The sequence below is a fragment of the Scophthalmus maximus genome, chromosome 16, assembly GCF_022379125.1.
Source record: "Scophthalmus maximus strain ysfricsl-2021 chromosome 16, ASM2237912v1, whole genome shotgun sequence".
Classification (NCBI taxonomy): Eukaryota; Metazoa; Chordata; class Actinopteri; order Pleuronectiformes; family Scophthalmidae; genus Scophthalmus; species Scophthalmus maximus.
This window is the reverse complement of record NC_061530.1, coordinates 7,937,759-7,948,764: the sequence shown is the minus strand read 5'-3', so window position 1 is coordinate 7,948,764 and position 11,006 is coordinate 7,937,759.

Below are 11,006 nucleotides of genomic sequence, written 5' to 3'. Positions count from 1 at the left end.
TATGCTACCAACTCATGGGATAAAAAAGGTAGCACTTGCTTCACAATATGCAACAGTGAGTAGGCAAATTCTCACCCATGACATGTAAAAACAAGTTGAGGCCACACGGTATTTCTTAATCACTCTCCATGTAGGGAATGCACAGGGTCATCCTTCACATGTGACCTCATCTACTGACTTCCTATGACTCACAGACGATAACAAGTCAACAATATGCCCTCTTGATTTCAACTCGATCTCACAGCAACAACAGCTGCATCGGCCCAAAAACCAGACAACCCTGTCACACACCTTCATGGTCGCTACACGACCCTGTAAACAGAGCTAGGACAACAATAATTATCCCGGCCCCCCCGAAGTAATATCAGTCGGCAGACATCCAGCTACGAAGTGGAGCTTCAGGGACTACAACACTAATCTAGAGATGTGTGATGCAATGGGATATATCAGAGAGCTTGTTTCCCTGGGATACAATGGCAAAATTAGTCAGAGGCTAAATGTTAGCCAATGCTTCTGGAAACCAGGGAAGTACACCCCACCTGTCTCCATTGTCTCCACCAAGATTCAACCGCTCAAGGTTTCATCGTCACTGACATGACGGTTCTCTGTCATTAAAGGTGGCAAACGCTAAAGAGAGGGTCCATGCAGGAACCTATCAGCCCTCAGTGCTTAGATACAAAAATAACCAATGACAGTGTCCATTTCATCCTGCTGGTCTGCCTTGCCCTGCCACTCGACACCCACTGGTTATTCCAATGTGAGCCGGCTACCCGCGTCCTGTGTTGCTGCTCAGTTTGGCCACGGCGACTTGTGCGTCTATTTTGGTATCTTCTGAACCCACTGTCGGGAGCCCGGCCACATCCGTGCATTTTAACATGGATCTGAGGGCTTGACTCACTTTGGTGAGTTTTCTTTGTTTGTTCAACTTCAACAGAATAACTCCGGTTCACCGTGAAAGAAGACCGCTAACTAGGATTTTTTTAATCCTCAGCAGGTGGAACTTCACTGAATTCTTGGATTCTACACTGAGGATTTGTTTGATACCAGAGTCTAGATTGGAGCCTTGCACTCAGAATGAGAGACCCATCACCAAGGTGAGGGAGCAGTGTGTTTATAGGGATCTTTACAAACACATGAAAAGTACCAGTGGCCAGTGGACAGAATATGAGATGGTTAAAGTTTCATATTTCTCATAAACATTAATGTTCAAATATACCTACGCAAGTTATAAAATCATTAAATACTGCAATATCATTCGCTGTGCACTAATAATCTACACATCTATGAGGAAATTAAAAATATATTCCAACGGATTGTCTCTATACAGTAGGTTTAACTGGGGTTCTTAATTCCTTGGGTATAAATACATGAGCAGATGCTGGGAAAGTACCGTTGTTGCTAACTGATCTGCAGTCATGACAGCTTGCGGATCGTTGGCGACCAAAGTCTATTGGAAAGCCAAAGCATTCTGTAAGTTAGTCGAAGGATACAGTAAAGTCAATAGGTTATAGCAATTAAACCTGGATTGTTAAGTTTTATTATTATTATTATTATTTTTTATTTATTATAATAATAATAATAATAAGTGGTTGCTAACTGATCTGTGTTTATGAGAGCTTGAAGACTGTTGGCGACCAGAGTCTATTGGAAAGCCAAAGCATTTTGAAGTTGAGAGCAAGATACAGTAAAGTCGCTTGGTTCCAGCAAATTTACCTGGGTTGTTCAGTTTTTAATAATAGTCATAATATTACTCCTAATAATAATAATAATGTATTTTTGCTGCTTCAAATCATTATGGCGGTAAACATCAGGGAAGTGCACTGCTTGGATACTATTACTGTGCTTATCAAACAATATTAAAAACAACATAATTTTAATGCACATACAATTAATGTACCAAATCATGTAACGTCTATATTTATATTTGACTCAGTCAATCCCAAATCTGCTTATAAGGAGAGTCATGGTTGTGTGGATAGTCCAAGAGATGAGTTATATGCCAGTGGCTCTGCTCCCAGTGCAGGGCATATAAATGGGTTAATGGGCTATTCTAAGACCTCACCCAGATAGCTAAAGAGAGCTACAGTAGAGCAGCTGCTGCTGCTGAGGTACACTGTGACTAATGTGATAATTTACTTGCATTTCCTGAACTCAGCTGTGTAAACCTTCAGTCGTGAATATTTTTCTGCAGTTTTGCAGAGAAGTTTTCTATATATTAACCCAATAATTCATTCGAATGAGAAAAAGGTACAATTGTATTTGAAGGGGACCAGCTTGAAATGTGGGTCTTTAAAAAAAAAATGGAATGGAAATAGTAAATTTTTTCCTATAAATGGTGTCCGGCTGGTTCTCATAGCTACAAACAGTGCTCACAGCTTTAGGTGCCACACAGTGTTAAAAATAGACAAGTGCGTGGTATGAAGTGTTTGTCTGCTGCCTGCTTAGTGACAGCATGGCTGAAGCCGGCACATCATGTACGTAAAGGTCATCAGTGCAACCTCAAAACCATTTATAGTAATCAATCAACCAAACCTTTAGCAGGTCACTGAAATGCTGTTTATATAATCACATCTTACAATGTGCGGCTAAGTAAGTTAGTTCACCACCAAGACATTTAAACGCTGGCGCTGATTTGACCTTCTTTTTCTTTTTTTCTTTTAGGAGGTTTACATAGCACACCACTTCCCTGATATAAACCTGAGGTGCAAAAAAAAAAGACCTACAGAGCTGCAGCAGCTGTAGAGGAGGCAAGAGTGGTGATGCACAGAACAGAGAGGCACTTGTTGACATCATGAGCTGTGTGGAAAAGCGACACATGAGCCATCGGGTGGGGAGCATGCTCCACCATCGCTTCCCCAATGGCTTCACTGACATGTTCATGGACGACACTGACCGGGAGGTCAGCATTCTCACTGACCGAGCCTTCCGAAGCCTTTGCGTTGGAGATGACGCTGTTTATAATGACGAGCTCTTGTACGGATACTCACCTTTCAGCTGCCACAAACCTTTGGTGGGGGACCCTCTAAAAAAGACTCATCACAAGGAATCTAAAAAGCAAGGGCAAAACAAAACCGACAAAAATGACTCCAAACCGTGGAAACAGCAGCAACGAAAGAATATATCCAACATGTCATCTTTCCTTAAGGCATTAAGTGCCACAGAGGAGAGCTGTGAGGGGATGTTAATCAAAAATGGAGACTCTAATGGGGAATCATGGGATAAGTCTGCACTTCGCAGCATCCAAAGGGAATTATCAGAATTCTCCCCGGAATATCACACCAATCTGACAGAGGGACATTACAAGAACCATCATCGACATCACGCTGGTGGTGGCTCGTCAAACAAATCAGGCAAAGATTCTTCCCTTCCCTCAGGGAAATCCTCAAAGATCAAAAATGGGAAAACCACTGTCAAACTAAAGAAACTTAACATCAAAAACTTTTTCCTCCACAGTGAGTTTAGCCCTTTCCAAACATGGAGAGATTTTAAACAGTTCCCCTTTCGCCAAGAGGAGACAGTAACCTCTATTCTTCCCACAGATGATATCCCTAAATGGTACGACTTGACGTTTTACAAGGAGCTGACAGATGCACACAGAAAAGAGACTCTGCACACAGTGGAGACAAAGTCATGCCAGAAAACAGCAGTTGAGCCCCCTCCTCCCACTGCTCCTAAACCCATCCCTCCCCCTCCACCTCCGAAGGTCCTGCCAAAGCCCTCAGCTATTCCAGCTGAGAAGAGGTGCACATCAGAGGGAGGAGATGGAACTGCTGCCCCCTGGAGGCGCAACAGGTCCAGGGCAACAAGTGCTATTCCAGTAAATCAGCCTGGAATATTAAGTCAGGACAATTATTCAAAGACAGTGGATGAAAGTCTGTCGTTGATCAAAAAGGAAGCTAGATCTGTGGAGGTGAAAGCAATCGAGGAGGTCAGCTCTTTGGCCTCTACTCCGTTCAGTATCTGCCAACTGATGACTCCTCTCATTCCCTCCAGACAACCAACAGAAACATCTGAAATCCTCCAATCAGTCCTTTCACCTTCTGTCCTTGACCTTCCACTTAGACCACACTCTGAGGCCAAAGGGACCCCTGAACCTCCAGTCAAGAGGGAAAGCTACAAATCACTTGCTTCCAGCATCCTCTTCAACCTCAAAGACAACAGGAAAAGGGTTAAAAGCCGGTATAGCCCACCTAAATTCAAAACCATAGAGTTGCCTGAGAGTGGCATCCAATCTCCACAATCAGATCATTTGAAACATCCACAAGCTGGCTCCGAGGGCTATGCATCTGGATTAAGCACTCCTGCCATTTTTAAAGATGGACAGACAGTTTGCAGTCCTATCTTGGAAAGTGCCGGCACACCAACTCTTGGTCTTAAAAAGCATAATACTGACAGGCCTCTGTCAGGGGATTATTTGTTATCAAATCTACTGCAAACCAAACGGGAGGCTGCAGGTAGCACAGGTTTTGGTGAGGAGAATCCCATCTCCCCCTTAATACACTCAAAAAAGAACAAGAGCCCCATGGCTAAAAAGCAGAACTACCCCTCTCTCAATTTGTACAAGAAGGCCAGCCCTGTTGACAGTGAAGAGAAATATCTTCAAGTCCCTCCAAGCAGCAGTGCTCCTGTGCACACAGACCAACTAACTCAATCCAATCAACTTTCACCACCCATGCAAAACAAAGAACTCTCCCCACAAGCACTGCCAACAAATGCAGGGCTTTCACCGAATACTTTAAATGTCAACAAAGATCAGTCATCCACGATTTCACCCCATGTGATTGAGAAGGAGAGGTTGTCATCCAATATATTAGTGGGGAAAAGAGTCTCAAATCTACCAGACAAAGCAAAACAGCTGTTGAAAGACACAAAAGAAAAAGACTTTGGAGTGCAGCCTGCTTCTAGGGAAAAAGATAATTGTGGCCAAGCCATGAGTACAATGGATGTGATCAGAGCAGCAAGGCAAGCGATTAATGCAGCAAAAAATAAAGCTCTATCTGCTGCTCAGGCAGAAAGCATCAATAAGCCGATTTCAGACATAGATGGAATTAATGAGACAGAGGTAGATGTGGCCTATTCAAAGGAAAGGGTTAGCAACAAGAGGGAGAGTTTAGTACCAGAAAACAACAATGTTTTCTCTCAAAGTAGAAATGAATCCACTGGTGCAACACTGGTTCAAAAACGTAGTTATGTCAAGAAAGAGCCTCCGCCAGTTCCAAAGAGAAATTTTGCAAAATCTGATATTGAATTTGCTCTTGACAAACATCAAACGCAAAATGCTGAAAAATCCACTAATTCTGATTCAGCCGGTGCAAAACTGAATCTACCAGCAAAAGAAAATGAATCCGTCTCAAAACCAGGGAAGATCAAACATATGTTCTCCGCCAGACAGAACAATTATATAAAAAATCAGAGATGTGCAGTGACAGATGATGATCAAGTAGAGGAATATGAGGAACGTGATCTGAATGTGAACACACGAACGGAGATGGATGAGAAGATGATGTCCCTTAGAGAAACAAGTGATAGAGAGCATATTATCAATGATTTGCATGCTTTGAAAGACCTGGAGAGAGCAAGACTTGGTGATCGTACTCTAGATAATGGAAAGAACAAATTAGGGGTTATAAACATAGATGAGGAGGCTCGGGCTAAGAATGATTTGATCTCAAGGGAGCTCCGGAATATAAAGAAGGGCATGCTGTCTATGAGAGGGAACACATCAGTTAAGAGAGACGTATTTGTCAAGAAAGAGAAGGAACAGAGAAAGCAGGAGGCTTTCACAAAGCTAGACAATAATGTCATGGTAAACAAAGCACTTATAAATGACAATTATGACAAAGCCAAGATGGCACTTGAGGAGATCATTTCAGAAAGGCAGAAGATAAGGAATAAATTCACAGGGGAGGTAGATCCAATATTTGATGAGAATGGTGGTGATGAGAGTTATGTAACAAGTGTAGAGCAATGCAAAAAAGCAATGGAAGATTATTTGATGGAGGGCCCGGAAAAACAAAATGGCAGCACTTCTGCACTAAAAGAGAAAGAACTAAAAGAGGGGTTAAGTGATCTGAGAGACCACAATTATGTGAGGCAGATTCTGTCACAAACTGAACACAGACTTGGTGAGACTCACAGACTGGGTGGAAGGATAGCTCTACCGGGCATGGACAAGGTTGGCAATGAGCCAGACTCCGTCATCAAAACTAAAAGTAAACATGTTTATGATAAACTAACTCATAACCCCAGCTGTAAATCAGAGGAGGTGGATTTCAGACATGTAGCAAGACAGGTGTCTGAAGACAGTGGAGAAAGTCTGATTGATGAAATTGGAGGCAAAAAGTTAGATGCTCCTCCTGTTCCTCCTAGGAGCAAAAAAGGCAATCGAAGCGATGAAAGCGTTACTAAGGAAATACATATTTCAAATGATGCAGTGGACGAGGATGTCTTTTACGAAGTTGGGAAATATGAAAATGGTGAGGTATGTTTGGATGAGATGAGGGGGACAGGCCTAGGAAAACAACCCGTAGACAGTGACCTGTTCACAAATGACACAGTGCCCGTTCAAAGTGAAGCAATTGCTGATAGAGACATGAGCGATTTGGTAAATTATCCAAATTCAAAATCCGTCACAGTTACTGATGCAGGTAAATGTCAGCCCAGCTTGCCTTCAGTTTACACACAATCCGACAATAGCTTGAATTTGTCACCACAGTTCAGCAGAGATGAAAATGAGGCAAACAACTTGCGGACAAATTTGAGACCCAAAAGGGAGGCCACATTTGAAAACAGCAATGGTCAGGCACAGGAAACATGCAAGATAAAGCGAAAGGCCCCTTTAAAACCAGACCATTTAATCACACCAGATGACAAAGTCACCAAGATTATAATATCACAAGACGAACCTGACAGAATAAATAGACATACTGAGGAAGTAAATGTGGATACAGAGGAAATGTCCAGAAGCATAATGTCACCTTTACTGCTGGTAAATGGTGTCAGCGTCAATCAGAGCCCACACGATCAAGCTAGCTTGTCCTCAAAGTCTTCCTACTTCTCTGTGGAGAGTGCACTGCACAGAAACACTGAGACTGAGTCAAATGTTTACCATTCCCTGGAGAACTTGATTGGAGAGGAGGAGGAGGCTGATGCTGGAATGCAGAATGTTTCCCAAAACAAGAAACAGGATTCGGAGAGGACTGAGGTGGATTATTATTCCTTAAGTGATCAAGAAAGTGAGCCACAGGTTAAAAAGCGACCGTTGACTGCGCCTCAAAAAGGGATGGAAGTACCCTACAATGACCGCAATGAAAGGGAAATGACCACTACAGACGAAAGCTTAACTCATGATGAAAACAATCAGACACCATTGTCACCCACTAACACTTTATCGCCAACTTTGGGGATCCCTTCCTTATTTAAAGTCAAAGACAACACTTTCAATGCTAAGTCAAAGAAGACTCTACAACCCTGGGCAATAAGAGGCAGTCTGGGCGGTTCAGAGAGAGGAGAGGAGGAGTTACATGAAGCAAAAGAAAATCAAGAGCTCCCACTGGCTAATGAAACTACTACCAGTGGTTCCAACTTAACTCCGGAGGGAAAATTCCAACCCAAAGAGATTCTTACCAACCAATCACCCCCCCTGCTGCTCTCACCTTCAAATCTACTAAATGAAAACCCAGAGAAACCTCAAGTTGGACAGTTTCTGACCGTCCCGCAGGAGGAAGACAGATTGTCTGGAGTGAGTGCATCATCGGAAGGTGTGGAGAGCTCAACGACCACCACTGCGGACACAGCTGATGAGATGGTAATGAGCACAGGACTTCCAGTAGAGCATGAAGTGGCCAATGTTCCCAGTGAATGCTCGGGATCCAACTACAGTGGTAATGAAAGCCAAACAGGGCTTCCCAAACCACCGGCTGTCTTACCCAAATCTGAAAAGGCTGTTCTCAAAGCCATTAAGCTGGCAAATCGAAGAATGAAGAAGGAGGAGGCCCAGAAGTCAACCCACAAGGCATCTCAAAGCAGCAGCAAACACAGAGCAGAAAGACACAAGGGTGACAAATCTGAGCAAAAAAGTAGCAGCAGCAGCAGCAGCAGTAGGAATAGCAAGGGCAGTGAGAAAAAACACAGAGAAAAAATGGAAGACGGGAGCCCTCACGGTGAAAATCACCATGGCATAACCGGCAAGGAAAGAAGTGAGCAACTAGTCCACGAAAGAAGAGGCCACAACAGTGAAAACCACCATCATGACAGAACAGAAATGAACCGCGACACTCAGAGACAGAGACAAAAGGCGATAGGTAGCAATACGCAGAGCAAAGAAGCGCCACCCAGTGTCGCAACAGAAAGGCAAGGCCGCAGCAGTGACAGACACATTCGAGATAAGTCAGATAAAAGACATTACAGCACTGATAGGGTCATCAGTAATGTACCCGTGTACAAAGCTCAAGTCGAAGAGAGACCCATGTCGGACAGGCCGTTCCAACGAACGCAAAGCATCGACAGGTACTTGGGAGAGAAAGTGGAGCGCAGGCTTAGTGCCGATTCGTCGGGCAACGAGAAGTTTGACCCGAGGACCCAGCGCATCGAGAAATCCATCATGGACGGGCTTCAGCAGAGAGGCCGAGCCAGAGACAAGGCGAGCAGAGACAACCCTCTGAGAAGGAGTCGCAGTATTGATGCGTACAGTGGTGAGGCATCTCACCCTTCAACCCTGTCCCGCCAGTCAAGCCAGACCAGCCAACTATCCCGCCAGTCCAGCATTGAGCACACCATTGTTACTCAGGCGTTCCCCATGACCCAACGTAAGCTCCTGCAGGATCCAGACTCAGGGCAGTACTTCTTTGTAGACATGCCCATCCAAGTCAAGACAAAAACCTTCTTTGACCCGGAAACAGGAAGCTACGTGCAGCTGCCAGTCCAGCCACGAGAGGGTGCTATTCCTCAGGCATCTCCCATGGAGGTCTTGACCCCGCCTATGGTTGTTTACCACGGCTTTGTCCCAGTGCCTCTGTCCCCTATGGCTCAGAAAGCTACCATCCAAGCTGCTCACATGGAGTCAGAGGAGTTTGAGCAGAGACATCTAGTGAGGCCGAGGCAAATGCACTACAAGGAGGGATATCCGTACTTAGAGCCCGTCTATGGTCAACATGACCACATTTTAGGGGAGTTCATGGGCACCGAGGAGCTGGACTGTCCAAGCTGATGAGTCATTAGGTTTGAAAGGAAAAATTCACCCTCCTCATACGCTGTTTTGTGTCATCAAATTGTGGTGTTCATTGCATTCTATTTTGTGAACAAGTGTTACAAGTGGTCTGTTGCTAACCACATCTACTTTTACTCCAGTTATTTGTTTTCCACATTTGCCACAAGGATTTTAAGCAGGCAAAAACATTTGACTGATTTGGGGGAGGTGTCCCCTGTTTTCCAAAAATCGGATGCTGTTTAACACCATTGTAGCCATTGTGGAGATGTGATGTTTCGCATGGTAAATACACAATAAGAAAAATACACAATCTGCAACAAAATAGACCCAGAAATGCAAGGTACACTGCCAATACCTGTTTGATATTTAACAGCGTACAACTGTTAAAGGGTGGATTTTTCCTTTAAGTTGAAACGTTTTCTCAGTACAGATTTTTGAACCTTGTTTTGCTTTACTTGCCTTAAACTTTCAGGAAACAGAGAAGCTGTGTGGGCTTTGTGAAGCTTGTAAGGCCTCTATTATGTTCATGAAGAGGAATGAGTTTGACCTGAGTATAATTTGTGATGAATCCATGAATTTTTGGGTGAATGTCGCTCTCTATTGAATGCTGTTGTTTGAGTGCGAGTTAAAAGGATTTCTGTAAGATAATGTGCAATTTTTTGAGACAGATAAAGGACATGGATGATCCATGTACATATTGTATTTAGGTTTAAACAGAGAGGGTAAGCTTGAATGTAAATGTGGAATATTTATTGTAAATGCTGAGTTTGTTATATTCAACGACAGTGGTATTTGGGTCTCTTCTACTTTTCAGGTATTGTGGCGTTTTGTTTTATTACCTGCAAAGTTTGTTGCATGAGGTTCTTTTTCCACCAGACAGTTTCCAGTCACTCAAGTTACCAATAGAGATATCTGAAACAAAGAGAATTCAATCAAAAAGTATTCAAATCTTCAATTTATTACTGATTTCATCTGATCATTTTCACACAAATAGGTTTTTAAATATTTTGCATGGCACTTTTGAAATTGCAGTTACACCTGTTGAATATGTCTGATACAACACAAAGTTCATTTATACTGTCTGAAAGCTTGAACTGGCGTTATTGCCATTGTTGCAATTTTTTTAATAAGCAGAGGAAATAAAGGGGAATTGGTTTTGCACGTTTGTTGCATTGGCATTTTTCTCAACTAGAATAAAGCAGGGCTGTATTGTGTCTGTGATCCATTCCAATAAAAAACAACTGTTTTTACAGACTTGTATTGTACGGTAGTAGTTTTATTGAATTCATTCACATTCATTTATTGTTCATTTAAAGCAAATGTCTGAACAAAGTATAAATAAAACCGCCTACATATTTTGGGATAATGCTCTTGATTTGCCATGAAAAATGTTCACAAATGTTGACTAATATCAGGTCATTTACTCCTTGATTAAATGAAAATTATACTCCATTGATGGAGAGTGAATATTTAGAATTACAGTTGTACAGTTAGTTTGTATTTCAGCTAGACCTCTATGCCGCCATCTGCTGGTCAAATTATATAAAGACAGAAATAAACTTTTACAGTATGTTGCTGTTTTTTACTCATCTTAATGACTCAACAATGCAGAAGAACAATATAAACACAAGGCAGGATTTGTTTGGATGATACAAATTGAACATATATTTCCCAGCTTACTGTTCTTGAAGGTTCACAAGAGAATCTCTTGTTGGCTGTAGAGCTGTTCCATCCTGCTGTGATGGTTTGTGATAGGTAGGAGTGTTATAATTTGTTATTGGTAGGTGTTAAATAAATC